The 16,944-nt window shown below is 46.3% G+C and overlaps 1 protein-coding gene and 1 long non-coding RNA gene across 7 annotated transcripts in view; one reads left to right on the forward strand and one right to left on the reverse strand.

Annotated features, from left to right (window-relative positions):
* ZNF329 (zinc finger protein 329) overlaps positions 1–16,944 on the forward strand; it is a 43,047-nt gene that overhangs the window by 14,406 nt on the left and 11,697 nt on the right. For 2 of the 6 annotated variants that reach the window (XM_055411217.2, XM_055411218.2), the window contains exon 1: positions 15,496–15,832. The gene's annotated coding sequence lies outside the window, so the exon portion shown is untranslated. Of the gene's footprint in view, positions 1–1,663; positions 6,510–15,495; positions 15,833–16,944 lie in introns of those variants that run through there. The other 4 variants (XM_055411219.2, XM_055411221.2, XR_008683863.2 and 1 more) reach the window with 3 other exon arrangements.
* Positions 11,964–15,477, reverse strand: LOC129546364 (uncharacterized). The gene is made up of 3 exons (XR_008683865.2): positions 15,227–15,477; positions 14,211–14,581; positions 11,964–12,085 (listed from the first exon to the last, which is right to left on the reverse strand). It is a non-coding gene; the product is annotated as an uncharacterized LOC129546364 (long non-coding RNA).

The raw sequence follows: 16,944 nt of genomic DNA on the forward strand, positions 1-16,944 counted from the left end.
CCTTCTCCAGGGGATCATCCCGACCCAGAGATGGAATCCGGATAGATTATTTATGGTTTGAACCACCAGGGAAATGTGCAGAGGGTGCGGCTAAATGTTCTCCAGGCTCAGGGAGGGGAATGGGGTCAGGACTAAACTATCCACTCAAGTTGTGAGGAGAAGGGCAGGGCAAGTGGACCCGAGGCAGGGGAGTGGAGGGAGGGTTGTCCATGGGTTAATCAGAGCTGGACGGAAGTTAAAGCGGTCAAAGTAGATTTTGTTCAATAAACGTGCACCGGAGGAAGGGGGAGACTCCAGTGTAGAACAGAGCTCAGTTCTGAATACAACTGGAGTAAGTGGGGATTTATGACCTAGGAGTGAGGGGAGAGGTACCAGTGGATAGAAAATTAGGAGAAGGAGACATCCTGTCTGGGGAATTCTAGCTGGACAAAGCTAATAGACTGTTTTAAGGAAGGCAGGCCAGGGTGATGATGTGTCACCTGGGAGAGAGAGAGAGTAGGGGTGAGGAATTGGATCAGATATCAAGAATCGGGGGGTCTTCATAAACTGACTTAGGGATTCTTGCTCGAATGGGATTCTATGAGGAAGTACAGGTACGGGCCTTACTGGGGAGAAGGTCCAGAGTAACCTTGCTGACGTTTGGCTCAGTGGAGAATCAGGGTGTTGGTGTGGTGTGGGCTGGGCAGGAGGCTCCTCTGCCCTGGGTCCTCATCTGTGAGCCAGGTGCCCATGTCCAGGAAATGTGAGAAGTCTCCCTGCCCAGTGCCTGGTGTGTGCCCATCTTCCTTGAGCCCAGTCCACTCTCATCCTTCTTTGGAGCCCAGGATAAAATAGTCTCATGTCTTCCTCAAAGTCCAGTATCTGGTGTCCTTCCATCTTCCTGAGGTTCCAGGGCCCAGACTCTGATATCCTCTCTCCTCCTTGGTGCTTGGGACTTTGCTACTGAGACCCAGGGCCTGGTGCACTCTGTCTCCACTTCCTAGCAGGTTTCGGTGGCCTTATGCCTCTGTTTGAGTCATCCTGTCCACTGCATGCTATGCTTGTTCCAGCAGTTGTACATTTCTGTGGCCACTGTGGAGAATATCCACACATGTGGGCTGCACATTATTCATCTTATTTGTTGCAATTAAGACAGTGTGTCTGTTGACTTGTGCATATTAGTATTGAGTCATTAACTGTGCATTTCCCTGAATTTTTCTTGGCTGTTACAGCTAAAACAACATCCCCATTCATTAAATAATTCAAGCCTCTTTCTCATATTTTCACTTAAAAAAATGGTGTTGGTAGTGGGACAAGACAATTAATTAACCATATTGTTTTCTTCCGGTTATGACTAGGGATCCTTTTAGTGGTTTACTGTCAATTTGATGGAGGCTTTAACATCTTAAGGAAACAGGCCTTCTTGGAAGTTCTTTCAGTTCTTTCTGTTTGTATGCTATAGAGTAAAAACATGATTTTAGGTTAAAAGGTGATCTAAAGTATACTATTTAAGATTGATTCATGAAACTCACTTTAGTACAACTTTTAATAATAAATTGCATGTTCTTTTTCCCATTTAGTAAATTAAGAATGCTATTTAATTTGCTGTAACTTGATTACATTAAAAGTATATCTGGGGGTTTTCCTGGTGGTTCAGTGGTTAAGAATCTGCCTGCCGATGCAGGGGACGCAGGTTTGATCCCTGGTCCGGGAAGATCCCAAGTGCCGCAGGGAAACTGAGCCCATGCGCCACACTACTGAAGCCTGCTTGCCTAGCGCCTGTGCTCCACAAAAGACACTGCAGTGAGAAGCTGACTCATTGCAACTGGAGAAAGCCTGTGCACAGCAGCAAAGACCCAGCGCAGCCAAAGATAAATAAGTAAATAAACACATTTTCGGATGAATGTTAACTGTTATGTACATAAAATGTCAAAAATGTTATGCATCCTACCTAGATGTCCATCAGCAAATGGATAAGAAAGCTGTGGTACATATACACAAAGGAATATTGCACAGCTATTAAAAAGAATGCGTTTGAATCAGTTCTAATGAGGTGGATGAAACTGGAGCCTATTATACAGAGTAAAGTAAGTCAGAAAGAAAAACACCAATACAATATATTAATGCATACATATGGAATTTAGAAAGATGGTAACGATGGCCCTATATGCGAGACAGTGAAAGAGACACAGATGTAAAGAACAGACTATTGGACTCCGGGGGAGAAGGTGAGGGTGGAATGATTTGAGAGAATAACATTGAAACATGTATATTTTCATATGTGAAACAGATCACCAGTCCAGGTTCGATGCATGAGACAGGGTGCTCAGGGCTGGTGCACTGGGATGACCCAGAGAGATGGGATGGGGAGGGAGGTGGGAGGGGGGACACATGTATACCTATGGCTGATTCATGTCAATGTATGGCAAAACCCACCGCAATATTGTAAAGTAATTAGCCTCCAATTTAAATAAATTACCAAAATGTTATGCATCCTGTTCGCATTCAGGGCCCTTATCCCTTGTTCAAAACCTTCAGGGCCAGAAGTATTTTGGAATTCACAAACGTTTGAATTTTAGCAGTATAGGAAGGTGAACACACCACACCACATGTGACAACCCCAACAGGTCTGGGCCAGCATCTGGGTGTATCTGTAGCAAACTAGATAAGGGGTCATACTAAATTGGAGAAAAACTGTAAATAGCTGTGTTGTGCTCAGTCACTTCAGTCGTGTTTGACTCTTCGTGACCCTATGGACTGTAACCCACCAGGCTCCTTTGTCCATGGGGTTCTCCAGGCAAGAATACTGGAGAGAAGTTGCCTGTTCCTCCTCCAGGGGATCGTCCCAACCCAGGGATCAAACCTGTGTCTCCTGCATTGCAGGCAGATTCTTTACCCACTGAGCCACCTGGGAAGCCCTACACAGCCTTGTTATTTCAGCTAAATTTTGCAGATGCATACTGTGGTGCTGGTGAAGACTCTTGAGAGTCCCTTGGACTACAAGGAGATCCAACCAGTCCAGGAGATCAATCCTGGGTGTTCATTGGAAGGACTGATGCTAAAGCTGAAACTCCAATACTTTGGCCACTTCATGTGACGAGTTGACTCACTGGAAAAGACTCTGATGCTGGGAAGGATTGGGGGCGGGAGGAGAAGGGGACGACAGAGAATGAGATGGCTGGATGGCATCACCGACTCGATGGACATGAGTTTGAGTGAACTCCGGGAGTCGGTGATGGACAGGGAGGCCTGGCGTGCTGTGATTCATGGGGTCGCAAAGAATCGGACACGACTGAGCGACTGAACTGAACTGAATAGGGGAAGAAACTTTCTTCATTAGAAAAGGTTTTAGAATTGCAGAAAAGGCATTATGGATCATTTATGAAAATGGCTAGATTAGCAATAACAGTTTCATTCAATTGCAGGGTTTAATTTGCACTTCATCTCTCTTTGTATACTCTATATAGTTTAACAAGCATGTTTACTGAGATACTGAATTGTTGAAATAGATTAGTATTCTTTCATATGCTTTTAAAATCAACAGTGCACTATTGGCTGAAAAAGAGATATAAAACTATATATTGACCAAATCACTATAGCAGCTGGTGGCATTCAGTCCACTCAACAATGGACCTGTGATTTGGTCTCCACTCATCATTATTGTCTTATTTCATCACACAGAGCATCTCAGAGGTGTTTCATGTGAAGGGGAACATGTGTTTAAAACTCATTTTAAAAAAAGAGAAGAAAGATGTACGTTTTTGTCTTTAAAACATGAGCCTCTAGGACACGTCTCAGAACTCCTCAGAGCTTGAGAACTTCAGCTTGGAGAAGCAGGAATAAATCAATCAGCACATTAACTGTAAATTATTAGTATCATAACTGGTTCCCCAAACAGGCTTGGGGTTGTGACTACTACATATTTGTTCTATGCCTGTTCTCCCCAAGATAAAGGGTGATTCAAAATCAAGACAATCCACACTGGGTGTAGCACATGGTGAAGAATCAGCTTTGAGCAGAGACAGACCACACGCAGCATGCAGAAGTGATCTGTTTCAAAGAGGAGTGTGGGAAGTCCACAGAAACCAGACAAACCAGCAAGTCGGGTTTGGAATCCCTGTCATAGCTTTGTACCCTGTATCCTATAGGGTGTGTTTGGCCATAAATAACTGAAAATTCAGCTATCATAAACACAGTTTCCTCAAAAATGAACGTCCTGGAACTGGTTAAGCTGCCAGTGTCACCCAGGACCAGACTCTTACTTTCTCTGTTGCTCTCATAAGTGTAGGAGTGTGCCACCCTTCTTCCTGGCCACTGGACAGTAGACAAAGAATAAGCCAAAAACCTGCTTACTGCTAGTCCTTTTGTTATTCAGTTTCTCAGTCGTGTCCAACTCTTGCAACCCCATGGACTGTAGCACACCAGGCTCCTCTGTGTGTCACCAACTCCTGAAGCTTGCTCAAGCTCATGTCCATCGAGTTGGTGACGCCATCCAACCATCTCATCCTCTGTCGTCCCCTTCTCCTCCTGCTGTCAATCTTTCCCAGCATCAGGGTCTTTTCCAGGGAGTCAGCTCTTTGCATTAGATGGCCAAAATATTAGAGCTTCGGCTTCAGCATTGGTCCTTCTAATGAATATTCAGGGTTGATTTCCTTCAAGATTGACTGGTTTGATCTTGCAGTCCAAGGGACTCTCAAGAGTCTTCTCCAGCACCACAGTTTGAAATCATCAGTTCTTCAGCACTTAGCCTTCTTTATGGTTCTGAATACCACCAATTTCTACATTTCTCTTTGCCTTAGGAAACTGACCTTTTCCTCTCCAATGAAAACTGACCTTTCTTCATTCTCTTGTCTGTTCACTCTTCTGTTCAGTACCATGGATTGAGGTACACATCCCAGACAGAAGACAGTATCTGGTCTCAGCAACCTTAAGTTTAAGATTTCTGGGTGTTCCTATTATCACAAGCAAGACAGGAAACAGACCTAAGAGCTATAACTACTGGAAAAGAAAATATAAAAATGCTTTTACAAATAGGTAACAATAGAATACTTGGGCTTCCCACGTAACACTGGTAAAGAATCTGCCAGCCAATGTAGGAGATGTAAGAGGCTTGGGTTCGATCCCTGGGTCAGGCAGATCCCCTGGAGGAGGAAATGGCAACCATTCCAGTATTCTTGGCCTGGAAAATTCCACAGACAGAGGAGCCCAGCGGGCTACAGTCCAAGGGGCTACAAAGAGTCGGACACAACTGAGCATCTGAGCACAACATTATCGTATGTGCAAAATCCAATTGGAAATTAAAACAGGATGCAGTAAATGAGGCAGTGAGAAAGGTACGTGAATCAACACACATGTAACAAAATCTTCACAAACAAGTATATTGGAAAGGTGCACAGATGAAGCACAAAGACAGATGTCTGGGATTAGTTTGTTGGGAAATGCAAGGGATCTACAGGAAGATACGTTTCTGGAAAGAATTACAAGTAAAATTGTATAAATGAAGATGAACATCATGCTCCAGGTTGGGAAGGCCAACTATAAATTGCAGACCATCACTGGGCTTAATACAAGAGCAAGTGGGATTACAGGACCACCGTGGGCTGTCTGGGTGTCTGGCCCCTGGACTTGGATTACAGGACCACCGTGGGCTGTCTGGGTGTCTGGCCCCTGGACTTGGATTACAGGACCACCGTGGGCTGTCTGGGTGTCTGGCCCCTGGACTTGGATTACAGGACCACCGTGGGCTGTCTGGGTGTCTGGCCCCTGGACTTGGATTACAGGACCACCGTGGGCTGTCTGGGTGTCTGGCCCCTGGACTTGGATTACAGGACCACCGTGGGCTGTCTGGGTGTCTGGCCCCTGGACTTGGATTACAGGACCACCGTGGGCTGTCTGGGTGTCTGGCCCCTGGACTTGGATTACAGGACCACCGTGGGCTGTCTGGGTGTCTGGCCCCTGGACTTGGCTCTTTGCTTCCTTCCTCTTGAAAATGTGATGGAACTCACCACCATCCTCACTGGGAAACTACTTGGATTCAAACTCATTTTCTTTTAAGAAATGCTCCCAGAAAGTACAAGTGGCAATAAATTCTTTTCTTTCCTGTAAATTTAGACTTCAAAGCCATCAACAGCATGCAGTAACAATCATATAACTTTTCTCGTGTGTGTGGTGGTGGCTGCAGGGGTTTCATCTTGTTCAGCAAGTTGGCATAATTTTTTTTAATTGAAGTGTGTGGCTTTTTTTCAAGCACTTTTTTTTTTTCATCCAGAGGGGACTCCTGTAACCCACTATGAAGACTCAGGGGGATACTGCACCCACATCTGCGTGTGTAATTTGATGAATCCACCATGTGCCCTTGGTCCCGTGGATTATCACATTGTATCCTTGGAGCCTGCAATATCTACCTTTGTCCTCTGTAGCCCCTTGGCAGTGCCTCTGAGACTGCAGCTGAGGTAGCTTGGCCCATCTTGCTGACCACAGTCTCTGCTCCTTGTGGTGTGTCCACCTCCTGAGAAAGGACTCTGAGTCAGGTAAGCAAGGGTCAGCCTGAGCCTGTACAGCCTGATAACCTGGGATGACTTCTTCTAGGAGTCCCTAAGGGGCTTCCAAGATGGCGCTAGTGGTAAACAATCCACTTGCCAGAGCAGGAGGTGTAAGAAATATGGGTTCGATCCCTGGGTTGGGAAGATCCCCTGGCATGGGAAATGGCAACTCATTCTTGCCTGGAAAATTCCCTGGACAGGTGAGCCTGGCGGGCTAGTCCATGGGGCTACAAAGGATCGGACACGACTGAGGACAGCAGCAGGAGCCAAGTCTATGGCTAAATTGGCTCAGCATGAGTAAATGAGATTGGAGAGAAGAAGTTGGTTGGGAACAAGAAAGAATTATTGTGTAAGATGGGGTTTTTTTGGCCACAAGTCGCAGAATGTACCACCATACGTTATCTTACATCGCATGCAGCCCAAAGGCAAGAGCTCCCAGGGGTGGTTGCAGGCACTCTCCATTGCCTGCTCATCGCTCCCCAGTATATTGTCTTGGTTTTTCCAGAGGTTCCTGCCCTCGTGGTCTCAAGGTGGTTGTTTCATGCATCACTTGAAGCCATACAATATTTGGCTGAAGATATTGGCACCAGGGAGTGTTTGTTTCCTTTGACACTGTAACAAATTGCCACAAATTTTGTAGCTTGAAACAGCAAAAATGTATCATCCCACAGCTGTGAAGATCAGAAGGGAAAATAGATTCTTTCCAGGCAAAATAAACATGCTGGCAGTGCTGCCTTCTTTGGAGTCTCTAGGGGAGAAGGCAATGGCAACCCACTCCAGTATTCTTGCCTGGAGAATCCCGGGGATGGGAGAGCCTGGTGGGCTGCCATCTATGGGGTTGCACAGAGTCGGACACGACTGAAGCAACTTAGCAGCTGCAGGGGAGAACCAGCTTCTTCGCCTTTTCCAGCTTCTAGAGACTTCCTGCCAGTGGGGTAGCATCTACAAGTCTCTCTCTGACCTCTGCTTCATCATCACATTGCCTCCACTGACTCTGATTCTCCTGCTTCTTTTCTTTCTTTTTTTTTGAAGATAATTGGAGGGTTCTTTCTTTTTTTATTTGGCTGCGTTGGGTCTTAGTTGCCACATGCGGGATCTTCCTTCCATCATTCAGGATCTTTCACTGCAGTGTACAGATTCTCAACTGTGGCATTCAGGCACTGGAGCATACGGCTTCAGGAGCTGTGATTTGTGGGCTTCGTTGCTCCACAGCATGTGCGATCTTAGTTCCCCAACCATGGATCAAACTTGCGTTCCCTGCATTGACAGGCAGATTCTTAACCACTAGACCATCAGGGAAGCCCCTGTCCTGCTGCTTCTTAAACAAGGACAACTGTGATGTAATCGGCCCCAAGATAATCTCATTTCAAGGCCATAAAACTTAATTGCACCTGCAAAGCGCTCTTTGCCCTGTAATGTAAACGTCACTGGTGCCAGCTGTTAGGATGCAAACAGCTTTGAGGAGCTATTCCCTGCCAACCACAAGGAAGGAATTCATTCTCTTCTCGAGCCCTCTTTCCATAGAATTTCTCAGGCCCCGTTGGCTAGGGTTGACGCATGTATCCATGTCCTGCCTCTGACAAAAGCTGGAAAAGTGTGGCTCCAGATGTGTTGGCATCTGGAGCTGACCTCTTCTCGGTGGCGGGCACAAAAGTCAGCTTGGGGGAAACTCATCTGCCCCAGAAGCCTCTCCTCCAGTTGGGTTGTAGGGCCGCGTGCCCCCAGAGAGCAGCTCGTGCTCGAAAATGCTGGACTTGCTAGCAGCAGAGATCTGGACCACATCTTGTCCATTGTAAATAATGCTGCAGTGAACATAGGAGTGCATGTGTCTTTTCAAATTACTGTTTTTATTTTCTTTGGATAAATACACAGGAATAGACTAGCTGGAACATATGGTATTTCAATTTATTTTTTATTTATTTTTGTGTCCATGTCAAGTGGCTTATGGGATATTAGTTTCCCAACCAGGGATTGAACCTGGGCCATGGCAGTGAAAGCGCTGAATCCTAACTAGTGGACCACCAGGAAATTCCCTGATTTAATTTTTTGAGGCACCTCCATACTGTTTTCCACAGTGCCTGCACTGATTTACATTCCCAGCTATGGTGGATGAGTGTTCCCTTTTCTCCACATCTTTGCCAACACTTACTATTTGTTGTCTTTCTGATAACAGTCATTCTGACAAGTGTGAGATGACATCTTATTGTGGCTCTGATTTGCACTTCCCTGGCAATTCATGATACTGAACGTCTTTTCAGGCACCTGTCAACCATCTGTTTGTCTTTGGATAAATGTCTATTCAAATCCTCTGCCCTTTTTGTTTTTTCCTTTTTAAAATTTTATTTATTTCCTTGTTTGTTTTTGGCTGCACTGGGTCTTCTCTGAGGCACAAGGGCTTCTCTCTCGCGTGGTCTGTGGGCTGCAGAGCACATGGGTACGTCTGTTTAGTCCTGCCTGGACACTGGCTGTGCCCCTGGAAACACGAAGATGCAGACAGCTCTTTATGATTCCTCTCTTAAACTTAGTAGTAGAATGCCATTTGTGAAACATTCATGAGTTAGTATAAAACTGTGCAATTTGTCTGCTGTGACAGGACTATGCAAGAAAGAAATGGATGGCATATTTTTCAGCTCTCTTCTGTGATTGGTATAAAATTGTAGTATATTAATCCCTGTGATACTAAAAGATCAATGATCTCCGCATGACACTTCAATTTGATGGTTCTCTGGCTTTTATATTATGCAAAAAATAGGGTGTTGTCACTGATAACATTTACATTTTATTATCTATAGCATCATTTCATTGAGACATTGTCCCTGAGGCCTAGACCCTGAGTCCCACTAAATGATGTTTCTACAGCAAATCAAGGGCATATATGGAGCATAACTGCTCATACTTCATCGTCTGTGACTATGGGGAGCTACAAGTGCACAGTCGTATTACATTCAGGGCTTCCATGGTGGCTCAATGGTAAAGAATCCACCTGCCAATGCAGGAGACTCGGGTTTGATCCCTGGGTCAGGAAGATCCCCTGGAGGAGAAAATGGCAACCGGTGCCAGTGTTCTTGCCTGGAGAATCAAATGGACAGAGGATCCTGGCTACAATCCATGGGGTCACAAAGAGTCGGACATGACTTAGTGATTAAAAAACAACAGCCTATTTATGGGGCAAAGATAACTTGTGGATTCTGCCTCCTTTTTCATTTCTTTTTTTTTTTTTTCTTCATTTCTTTATGATGTCACAGCGAATGAAATTCCAAGCAACAGCTTTTCCATATTGATTATGTTCAGTGAGTTTCTCTAATCTCTATGAGTTTCCTGGTGTCAAATAACATGAAAGCCATGATTGAAAGTCGGCCAACCTTGTCTCTATTCTGTTCTCCAGTATGAGTCCTCTTGTGTTGGAAAAAGGGAGAACGCCTCCCGAAGGCTCTTCTACACTGTGTACTTGTGTAGGGTTTTCCCAGTATGAGTCCTCTGATGTCGCATCATAGTGCTGAGCTATGTTTAAAGCCTTTCCCACAATGCTTATATCCATAGGTTTCTCTCCAGTGTGTGTGCTCTGTGATGTTGAATAAAGGAGAAGACCATGAAACTTTTTCCTTGATGAATATGTTGTAGGGTTTCTTAACAGACACTTGTAGCATAGAGCAGCCACACCTTGAAAATAATTTCTTGAATTCACTGCAAATATGAAATGTCTCATAAGTATAACTTCTCTCATACACAGCAAAGGATAGTTGGTGCCTATATATTTATAGGACTTTTCTCCTGTATAAGTTCTAAAATGTACTGAAAGGCAATCTTTCTCCTACACTCACATATTTGTAAGGTGTGTCTCCTGAGAGAATTTGTTCATGGTTTTAAGGGCTGAGCTCTATTCATATTTCTGTAGTCTCGATATATTTGTATGATCCCTCTTGAGTATGATTTCTCTGATGTCATTGAATAGAGGAAGAAGGAAGGACAGTCCTAATTAACTTTTCCCCAAAATGTATCATTCTTGCCCCCATTGTCTTGAAACAGTGTTTCCTCAAGGGCCATGTATTCCACCTCTCTCTCCTGGTTCTCCTACAGCTGCTTTAAGTGAGTCTTGTTCCTCCCTTCAGTTGAGTTCAGTTCAGTCATTCAGTTGTGTCCGACTCTTTGCGACCCCATTAATCACAGCACGCCAGGCCTCCCTGTCCATCACCAACCCCCAGAATTCACTCAAACTCATGTCCATCAAGTCGGTGATGCCATCCAGCCATCTCATTCTCTGTCGTCCCCTTCTCCTGCCCCCAATCCCTCCCAGCATCAGAGTCTTTTCCAGTGAGTCAGCTCTGCACGTGAGGTGGCCAAAGTATTGGAGCTTCAGCTTCAGCATCAGTCCTTCCAATGAACACCCAGGACTGATCTCCTTTAGAATGGACTGGTTGGATCTCCTTACAGTCCAAGGGACTCTCAAGAGTCTTCTCCAACACCACAGTTCAAAAGCATCAATTCTTCGGCGATCAGCTTTCTTCACAGTCCAACTCTCACATCCATACATGACCACTGGAAAAACCATAGCCTTGACTACATGGACCTTGGTTGGCAAAGTAATGTCTCTGCTTTTTAATATGCCCCCCAAAATAAAGTCTGACACTGTTTCCACTGTTTCTCCATCTATTTGCCATGAAGTGATGGGACCAGATGCCATGGTCTTAGTTTTCTGAATGTTGAGCTTTAAGCCAACTTTTTCACTCTCCTCTTTCACTTTCATCAAGAGGCTTTTTAGTTCCTCTTCACTTTCTGCCATAAGGGTGGTGTCATCTGCATGTCTTGTTCCTGCTGCTGCTGCTAAGTCACTTCAGTCGTGTCCGACTCTGTGTGACCCCATAGACGGAAGCCCACCAGGCTCCCCCGTCCCTGGGATTCTCCAGGCAAGAACACTGGAGTGGGTTGCCATTTCCTTCTCCAATGTGTGAAAGTGAAAAGTGAAAGTGAAGTTGCTCAGTCGTGTCCGACCCTTAGCGACCCTACGGACTGCAGCCTACCAGGCTCCTCCGTCCATGGGATTTTCTAGGCAAGAGTACTGGAGTGGCTTGCCATTGCCTTCTCCATTGCCTTCTTTAAAGTTTCACTTTAAAAGATCATGTTTAAAACTATTTTCAACAAAAGATTAAGGCTACAACTCATTTAATCTCAACTTTAATACAGGTTTCTAGGCATAGTATATTACACTATGGAACAATTACATATGGGGAAAGTAATCTGGCTTGAGTCCTGATGGTGGGTAGAGACCACCAAATTTTAAGATTTAACATTAAAGTGAACATATAAGAGTTCACCTAAATGCCCACAGAAAAACAGGGCTTGGGGCCTGTAAATTGTCTTTTGCTGCCTCAAAACAGCAGAGTGTAGTAGAGGGTGAAGGGTAGGGGGAACAAACTTACCAAATGAAGTTTGTCTGAAGAACTAGTCTCTGCCAAACGTGGAGGGATGTAGTTCATCCTTTATGAATCTATTTTCAGGCAGCACATGATTCTAGGAGAAATGCTCTGCTTTCTGGTTAACTCTGCTTTTGAATTGGGTTTCCCGACCTGGAAAAAAAAATGTAAGTGCTCAGTCGTGTCTGACTCTTTGCGACCCTATGGACCGCAGCCCACCAGGTTCCTCTGTCCATGGGATTTTCTAGGCAAGAATACTGGAGTGGGTTGCCACTTCCTCCTCCAGGGGGTCTTCCTGACCCAGGGATTGAACCCATGTCTCGTGTGTCTCCTGCATTGGCAGGTGGATTCTTTACCACTGCACCACCCATATGCAAATATGGACATTTATGTATAAAGAAAGCTGAGTGCTGAAGAATCGATGGTTTTGACCTGTGGTGTTGGAAAAGACTCTTGAGAGCCACTTTGACTGCAACAAGATCAAACCAGTCTATCCTAAAGGAAATCAGTCCTGAATATTCATTGGAAGGACTGATGCTGAAGCTGAAACTCCAATACTTTGGCCACCTGATGCGAAGAACTGACTCACTGGAAAAGACCTGATGCTGGGAAAGATTGAAGGCGGGAGGAGAAGGGGACGACAGAGGATGAGATGGTTGAATGGCATCACCAACTCGATGGACATGAGTTTGAGTAAGCTCTGGGAGTTGGTGATGAACAGGGAAGCTTGGTGTGCTGCAGTCCACAGGATCGCAAATAGTCAGGAATGACTGAGCAACTGAACTGAACTGAAGTATATTACACACACACACACATATACACATACATATATGTCACATATATATTCCTCCTTCCCACCTGCACAGGGATACTTTGCAAGTCACTAGCAACACGTCATGTATGGATGTGAGAGTTGGACTGTGAAGAAGGCTGATCGCCGAAGAATTGATGCTTTTGAACTGTGGTGCTGGAGAAGGCTCTTGAGAGTCCCTTGGACTGAAAGGAGATCCAATCAGTCCATTCTAAAGGAAATCAGTCCTGGGTGTTCATTGAAAAGACTGATGCTAAAGCTGAAACTCCAATACTTTGGCCACCTCATGTGATGAGTTGACTCACTGGAAAAGACTCTGATGCTGGGAGGAATTGGGGGCGGGAGGAGACGGGGACGAGAGAATGAGATGGCTGGATGGCATCACCAGCTCGATGGACATGAGTTTGGGTGAACTCCGGGAGTTGGTGGTGGACAGGGAGGCCTGGCGTGCTGTGATTCATGGGGTCGTAAAGAGTCGGACACGACTGAGCGACTGAACTGAACTGAACTGAACTGAGTAACACGTCAGGACATGTAATCCTTCTTGAAGAAAGGCAGTGAAAATTTGGGAACAACAATTCAACTGGCTACTTTTCAGCCAATGGATATTCATTAAGTTTCTAATATGTGCCAGAGAGAATAAAGACTTAGAAGAAGGAATGAGCTGAGCATGTATCTGGTGGAAACCTACTCCAGGCAAGGGGGAACAACATGTTCAAAGGCCCCGTGGTGGAAGCATATTGTGCATGTGAGCACCAGGGAGAGGACCGGTGTGGCTGGAGCTGAGGCAGAGAGGTATGGATGATGAGCTCAGAAAGGCAACTGAGCTGAGCTGGCCACCTCTCAGGCTACAGTATGGACTTTCCCCACTGGGGGGCAGTAGCCCTTGAAACTTTTGAGCAAAGGAGGCAGGAGGGAGGAGAACCCTCTGGCTGCTATGGGGCAACTGAGTTGAGGACAAGGACAGCAGGGAGGCTGATGACAGGATCACTGTAAGAGATGCTGTCAGGCAGGCAGAGACGACTGCATTCTGGGTAGGGGGTCAGCATGATGCTGGCAGGACACACTGCCCAGTCACAGGTAGGATATGAGTTAGGGGAATCCAGACATCAGTGAAGACTTGGCCTGCACCAGGCAAAGAGTGGAAACGCTAGGAATCCAGACAGGCAGCACTGTGAGAGGAGCTGGAGTTGAGGGCAGCACTGGCATTTGGTTTGGCACCAAACTTAGGGTTACCAAAGGGGGAAGAGAGGGAGGCAGGGATGAATTAGGAATATGGGATTAGCAGATTCAAACTACAATGTATAAAAGATAAGCAACAAGGATCTACTGTATAGCACAGGGAACTATAATCAGTATCTTATAATAACCTACTGAGGGAAAGAATCTGAAAAAAATAACCCAATCACTTTGGTTTTCACCTGAAACTAAGGGCATCCCAGATGGAGCCAGCGGTAAAGAACCCACCTGCGAAAGCAGGAGACCCAGAAACCTAACCAGTGGGCACTCTTCATCCCCCTTCTGATGTCTCCGTCAGAAGCTTTCTCTGTCCTTCATGGTAATAAACCTTCTGCCACAGGAAGTTCTGAGTGTCTGAAGCCTGGTCCCTGGTACCGAAGCTCAATCTTTATCTTCGGATATCACGAATCCAACATCGTTCACCGTAAACTATCATCTTGATCCCTGAGTCAGTAAGATGCCCTGGAGGAGGGCATGGCGACCCACTCCAGTATTCTTGCCCAGAGAATCCCATGGACAGAGGAGCCTGGCAGGCTACAGTCGTGGGGTTGCAGAGTCGAACACAAATGAAGTGACTCAGCAGGCACACACACCTGAAACTAAAGCAATATTGTAAATAAATTGTATTTCAATTTAAAAAAACCCTACAATCACCAATATGAAGGCAGAAAGGTATAACTATTAGGCGAGATTCTTTGTGAATTGTTTCCTTAACCTTGACTTTGGCTGTGTAGGGCTTGAGCCTGGTCTCCTAGGCCTCCCAGACATGTCCTGCCTGGGCTTACTCTGAGGGTCACCCCCCACCCCCACATTCATGCTGGAAGTATGGCAATTTATTATTTTTTGTATATACACGAATGATTTCTTTTTAGATTGTTTTATACACATACACAAAACTGATATCTTTTCAAAGCATACTTTCTAACTACTTGTTATATTATTTTTGTATACTGATTTTTCCACAACACATACATACATTCGCAGTCCTAATCCATCAAAAAAAATCCTTAACTAATTGTCACATCAAATCCAAAAATGTGTAGCTTCTGTTTAGATTTCTAAGTAAATAACTGTACTGTTAATTGATACTGAATTGCCCTTATCTGAATTTGAACATATTTTCCTTAAAAACAACAAACAAGGGATGGCATAGAATTATTTCGGCAATCTATGCAGTACACAAAATGCAATAATGATGTCCTCGGATGAAAGCCGTAGGCGAAAATAAATGTCGGCGAACCCACACTGATCGCCATAAATAACTGAATTAGTAGATGCGGCGAAACGACATCTCTGTCCCAACGCACTTCTTTGAAGCCCCGGGCTAGAGGCGAAGGCTGGGCGCAGGGCAGGCAGAGGGAGCCCGGAACCCTGGTGCCCACCCCAGCCCAGGGAGCGGGGACCGGACACCGGCGCGGGTCCGCCCTGGCGCGGGTCCGAAGCGAAAGGCGCGGGTCTCTACGTCGCGCTGGGCCGGCGGGAGCCCCGGAGCCCCCGGACGCGCACTTCCGGTCCCGTCGCGCGCACGCGCATTCGCGGGAACATGGCCGCCGCCGTGGCCAACGTTGCTGACCTACCGAGGGTGAGTTCGCCGCGTCGCTCGCTCTTCAGTGTCGCGGCTTGCCCTCGAGGGCGGGCTGTGTGTGGCGGCGGCGGTGTCCATTGGGCTCGAGTGGTTCAAGAGCGCCGCGTCGGCCGGCAGCAGTGAGGACGCCCGCGTGTGTGTAAACGCCCCTCTCCTGCGGTGAGGACGCCCCCTCCTTCTGCAAGTGAGGATGTCCCCGGCGGGTGTGGACACTCCCCCTGCGAGTCTGGAAGCGCCTCTGCGGGTGTGGACGTCCCCTCTCCTGGTGAGAACGCCCCAGACATTTCCATCGCATGGCCCTGCGCTTCCGCGCTCGTGAGGAGCCAGCCGGCCCTTCGGCAGGGACCATTTTGCCCCTGGCAGCTAGGTGTCCGAGCCTGGCTGCTGGGCGACCCCCAGGTCTGCCGCCCTTCTCCTGCCAGGCGTCGGGCGAGCCGGTGTGGGCATCGGTAGGTGTCGGGCCAAGGTGGCCCCGTTGTGCCCACGGGCTGTGCGGTTTCCCACCGCCCGGCGGACCAGCAGGTGTCAGATCACCTGTATTTCACCACCTAAGAGCTGCAAAATCAGGTCTTGCCGGGGTTCTCAGTGAAAATCGCGTTTCCCTACCTATTGGTGGCCTTTTCACTTTCCTCTTCCTTGACTTTTTTTTTTTTTTTGTAATATTTGTTTATTTGGCGGCTCTGGGTCTTAGCTCCTTGACCAGGGCTCACACCGGGGCCCCCTGCTCTGCGAGAGTGAAGTCTTAGCCACTGGACCACCAGGAAAGTCCTCTTTCTTGGTTTAGTGGTTCCTTTCCTTAGCTCTTCTTCATCCAGTAAGTTAGGGTAAGTTTTTCCTGCATATAGTGAAGTTGAGTTACTCGTTTGTCCTTATGCTAATCCATTAATGTCTGCTCTGCTTGCTATATGCCCTGTATTTTTTCCCTTTGTCCACCCTTTTAGCCATCCACTAATCTTTTTGTGTTGTTGCTCAGTTGCTAAGTCATGTCTGACTCTTTGCTACTACATGGACTACAGGGCGCCAGGCTTCCCTGTCCTTCACTGTCTCCCAGAGTTTGCTCAAAAATCTTTTGGGGATACATTCAAAATAAATGACAGATTATTATTATTACTTGCACCCTCAAACACCTCACTGTGCTTAACATCAATTAGAGTTCAGTATTGCTCTTTACCTTTTTGAGAGAAAACTGACTTACAGTGAAATGCACCACTGGATGAGTTGTGACATATGTAATTCAAACCTTTATCCAAATTACCATTACCCCCAAAGATCCTTTCAGTTTAGTTCAGTCAGTCATGTCTGACTCTTTGCCACCCTGTGGACTGCAGCATACCAGGCTTCCCTGTCCATCATCAACTCCAGGAGCTTGCTCAAACT

The sequence above is a fragment of the Moschus berezovskii genome, chromosome 22, assembly GCF_049115385.1.
Source record: "Moschus berezovskii isolate FMDL1 chromosome 22, NW_MosBer_1.0, whole genome shotgun sequence".
NCBI lineage: Eukaryota > Metazoa > Chordata > Mammalia > Artiodactyla > Moschidae > Moschus > Moschus berezovskii.